The sequence below is a fragment of the Malus domestica genome, chromosome 10 (assembly GCF_042453785.1).
Source record: "Malus domestica chromosome 10, GDT2T_hap1".
In the NCBI taxonomy this organism is placed as follows: domain Eukaryota; kingdom Viridiplantae; phylum Streptophyta; class Magnoliopsida; order Rosales; family Rosaceae; genus Malus; species Malus domestica.
Genome location: NC_091670.1, coordinates 16,830,515 through 16,835,758, shown reverse-complemented (window position 1 = coordinate 16,835,758; position 5,244 = coordinate 16,830,515). Strand labels below are relative to the sequence as shown.

Sequence of the window (5,244 nt, the reverse complement as noted above, 5' to 3'; positions counted from 1 at the left end):
CCTGCAAATAAAAAAAAATTCTCAACTTTTCGTCACATTCGAGAGGGCACTCTCAGCAGAGTCTCTCGAAATACTCAGCTTCTTTTCCTCCCAATAATACCTCTGCAAACAAGCCACACCAGAGCAAGAGTATCTCATATCATCAGGGTTAAAAGCAAGAGTATCCCATATCATGCTTTTTCCCTATCTTTTCCTTTGGCCTTGTTCTTACCTGTAAGACAAGGAGAAAGAGAGCAATCAGTCAGCAATTGGAATCAAGCTTCCTGTTAGGAACTGACTGCCTAGAACCCCTTGCCTGATTACTTACCTGGCATTGCTCTCGAGTACTCATCTTCAACATCTTGTGCTTCCAGAGAAGATACCACATCTGCCTGAGGAATAAATAGGGCAAGTGAGAAGGATACAAGGAAGCATGTGGAGACAAGTGTAACAGAACATGTGCCGATACATCCACTACTTTGTCAATAGCAAAAGTATCCCATATCATTAAGGTCGAACGTACTCTAGATTTGATGGACTTGTTTTGACCTTTAAATTCTTGAGTCGGCCTTATACTTTGGAGGAAACCAGAAAACCCTCCAGCCCAGTTCAAGAATAAGCCTGTGGAAAGTTACTTCTTCAAAAGCAAAAGTATCTCATATCATCTCTTCTCCATTTTCTTCTCCTTATCCTTGGTGTTATTTAAGACACAAGGAGAAGGGGAACAGTCAACCGGAAGCCGAAGTCGAACCTTCGATCTAGGTTGCTTGCTTGGAAGTCTGATTTCTTACCTTGTCTGTTACCTTCTTCGACAAATCTCCTAGCTCGGCGACTTGGGGGACTCTTACTATAGGGTTTGTATCACACTTGACCAAGCCCGAAACTACAAGTAAGCTTCAAGTGAAATTGATACATTACCTTGTGCATCTCCATCGGTTAAAGATACCACCATTGGATGGAGGAAAAATACTTCCAAAGAAGATGCCACATCTACATATGAGACAGATAAGGCAAGTGAAAATGATACCGCACTTCGGTACTTAGAAGTTTCGTGATTATTCAATGGCTTGGATCTTGCAAGTCCCCAACCGAGGAGCTTCCCTCACTCGGGAACTTAGAGGAACACTGTTTGTACCATACTTGACCAATCCCGAAACTACTGAGCACCGGTCAACGTTATACCATCAAGGACCCAGAAGAGTTTCCCTCCAACCAGGAGCCCAATCACAGTGCTACACATGTCGACATCAGAAGCCAATCATAGCGCGACACATGTTAACATTAGAAGCCAATCACAACATTTTCTAGAATGAAACTAGAAACTCTCTTCTATAAATAGAGATCATTCTCTCACAATATTTCCTAATGTCATTTGTACTAAATCATTCACTAGTACTCACTAAAGGAGGGCTTGAACCTATGTACTTGTGTAAACCCTTCACAATTAATGAGAATTCCTCTACTCCGTGGACGTAGCCAATCTGGGTGAACCACGTACATCTTGTGTTTGCTTCCCTGTCTTTATCCATTTACATACTTATCCACATTAGTGACCGGAGCAATCTAGTGAAGGTCACAAACTTAACACTTTCTGTTGTACCAAAGTCCTCACTGATTTTGTGCATCAATAACTAAAATACCCATGTTCCATCTGTTGTTTGGTACAATTTTATGCGCGGAACGGGACAAGACTCTTTTTTTTTTTTTAAATTGTTCAAATTTGAACACTATTATGCATTATTTGTTTTTCTTGGTCCAAATTTTAATAGGTATATGTTGTGTTCCACATGCAAACCCCTTTAAAATTTGTAATTTTTAATCTCCCAATTTTCTACAACTCCATTCGAATTTTCAGCACAAACCCATCAAATTTTATTATGCAAATTGCAAAACCCACACCCGAATTCAATTTTTAGTCCCTAATTTTGGTCATTTCAATTGTGGGTTGTTGTTGTTCTAGGAGTTCAGGTTCTGCAAACATTAGAATTGGCCTTGTTTCGAAGGACACCCCTCTAAATATTCCCCATTGCATTGTGTGGCAAACCACACAAGAGCACATGAGAAATGTTGAAAAATATATAAGTTTAATGATCATGCATATCGTAAATGTTTTAGGGTTTAAACATTCAGAACTTAAACAAAGAAAATGAAATATGCAGAACTTAAACATGAAATATCTGAAATCAAACATTCGTCCTGACTTAAAAAACAAATAATGTCTTACTAAAGCAATAATGAAAACACTAGAAGTTGATAAAGTTCATCATACTAAAACCACAAATACTAAAACCCCAAATGCTCAAGGGCTCTCCATAAACACTTCAATGCAATCTGGCTTCTGTGAGTCATCCAAGGTAGTCCAAATACCCATCAGATCGGTATCTTTCACTAACTTTATTGAAATTCTTAGCACCTCATTGTATGGGAGACCCAAACATTCAAAAGAACAAAGAATTGAGTCTCATATTCATCCATACCTTCACATGCAAAAAAACAAAACATGAATGAGTGGAGCATCAACATACGCTAAATTCATTTTAGATACTTGGACTTGGTAAAATTAATGATACTTGCACTTGGGAACAAAACCGTATTTTGGGAACAAATCAAAATCTAAACCAAGTATCCAAATTCACATTCTCAAAGAAGAAAAAGAGGCAATTGAGATATTAACCAACACAAACAGACTCCCTCCAATGAAAAAAAATTGAAAGTTGCATAAATAAAAAAAACACTAAGAAATGGACATCTGACAGTGACAGGTCCAAAATAAATACACGAGGTTGAGCTACAAAAGGAAATTAAGCAAAGCACATTAGGTATATAAACTTGAAAGTGATTTTAAGAAAGAATCAATCATGCAGGAAAGAATCAATCACGCAGGCTAAATGTTAGTCTATTGAAGACTCATCAAATTGTGGAGGTAATAATGATAATATAATGTATAATAAAAAGCAAGGCCCAACAACCTATACAACGCAAACTAAATGCAACCTACTACTTATCTGTCTTCTACACATATTAGAACACATAAACCAACAACTGCTAAAAGATTTAGTAATAAGCAACCCAGTTCATGCAAACTACAGCATAGAATAGGTGTATATGGAGTTACCAAAACTGGATAGGCGGGTTTGACTCCTTGAAAAACAGTCCTAAATAAAGGCTTGGACCCTTTTTTAACAAAATACTTTGAAGAAAGCAAAATTCGAATGAGAGCAGTCATATGCAGATACAGAGGAGTCTCTTTACATCAAACCCCAAACCATCTAATTCATGCAGTTGGGATTTCTATTCCATGGAATGGTAAAATGCCGAACTTAGATCAACAACAAAAATCTCTGTTTCCTCACTTAGCATATATGGAGAAAACTTCTTACAGACAGATAAAACTTGGTTTCAATGGCACTAAAAATTCACCATGCATAAAAGTGAATATTAATTTTACAGCCATAAAATGAATCAAAAGCAGTGCTGGCCGCATAGAACATTAACTTAGAAAAGGGAATTAACAACTGAGCTTTAGTTGGAACACAGGAATCATGGGTGTATAAAATGAGGGAAACATAACTGGGGCAATTCATATCTATACGACCCTGCATGACCCCCATCCTAAACATGTATAGCATTCCAAACCCAAACTGTGCCGGTATCTATAACAAATAAAAAGTACCCATCCATGGAAAGGAAGAAAATAGAAGGGAGAGTGAAACCTTGAGCAATTTGAGCATGCCGCTTTTCTTTGGTTGGATCTTGATAAGCTTGTTATAGATAATAAACCTTTAAGTTTATGAGAACAAATAAGATCTTACACAAAGAACAAATAAGATACTGATAACAGAGAACAAATTAGATCTTACACAGAGAACAAATAAAAAACATTTGAACAATTAGTTTTCACTGTAATGCCATCAAATTACAAAGAAATTTGGCAGAATCAGGAGAGGCTCGAGGATTTGGCAAAATGGAAAGCTCAGTCTGAGCAAAACTTGAAAGTGATTTATATTACATCTGTAATTACAATGGCATAAAATCAACAACGACATTTTCAGCAATCTTCCTCAAGTACGTGGAAATTTCCTGATCTCTCGTAAAATTCCTTAAAAATATTCACGATCAAATGAACCATGGTTTACAAGTCGAAAACACAAATTTCCTGGAAAAAAAAACACAGCAAGAAAGGTTCTTGGAAGGGTATGCAAGTATATAAACTTGAAAATGATTTTCTTTTCTACAGGACAATTTTGAGGAATTACAAATGTTGAATAATATGCAAGGACCAAAGCAGATTGAACCAACCAAAGCAAACCAAAACAAGTAGTGGCAATTACAAATGTTTTGCATATTAACTGGGTGTTAATGAAATCGAACCAAGTAAATCAGAAAAGAATAATAATGCCACTTCAAATTTACATCAAAATTAGGACCTCCTGGAAGCAATTTTTTTTTTCAACAAAGAAAGAGAGACCGAGAGCTACACAAAAACAGATCGAACCTGGAATGGAGATGCAGAGCTGAAGATGCTACACGGAAGAGGATGAGGAGGAAGGTTCGCAGAGTTGCTGCACGGAAGAGTTGCGAAGGGGAGATGCAGAGCTGCTACACGGAAGAGGATGAGGAGGAAGGTTGTGAAGGGGAGATGCAGGGGTGAAGAGGCTACACGGAAGAAGATGAGGAGGAGGGTTGTGAAGGGGAGATGCAGAGGTGAAGAGGTTCAGTGGCTGAGAAGAAGAGAAGATACTTTTTAGGGTTTGTTGTATGATTTTGATGATGTAAATTTTGAAAAAGACAAGGGGCATTTTTGTCTTAAAATGTTATAAATTTGTGTCCCACGGATGTGGAACAAGCCGTTCCAAGGGGGAGAGGTGGAATGAAAAATCATCCAAAACTTGTTCCGTGGAACAGCACGTTCCACTAGTTTTAGGTGCACCAAATGTGGGACGGAAAGCCTCGTCCCGTTCCATTTCGTCCCGTCCCATGTACCAAACGCGCCCATACGGCACATCATGAAGGAAAAAATTTGTCCTAGCTAAGAACAAGTAAGAACATTTGAATACATATGCATACTAATAACACTTTAAAGTAGGCATGCATTCAAAAACAATTCATAAAACCCATGACTTTCAAAGCCTAGTATATGGTGAACCAATAAACTCTTTAACAACATTAAAGAGAAGTAAAGATTTAGAGTTTCTTTACCCTTGAAGCTCATCCTTGTTTACACAAGGGATTCACCCAAGTGGAGGGCCTTCAAGTCACCTCCTA

General features: G+C 37.7%; 1 long non-coding RNA gene across 1 annotated transcript; it reads right to left on the bottom strand.

Moving 5' to 3' along the window:
* Positions 1-2,126: 2,126 nt before the first annotated feature.
* On the bottom strand, positions 2,127-4,696 carry LOC139188895 (uncharacterized). Its single transcript, XR_011572287.1, has 3 exons — positions 4,475-4,696; positions 3,693-3,759; positions 2,127-2,456 (listed from the first exon to the last, which is right to left on the bottom strand). It is a non-coding gene; the product is annotated as an uncharacterized lncRNA (long non-coding RNA).
* Between the last annotated feature and the right edge of the window lie 548 nt (positions 4,697-5,244).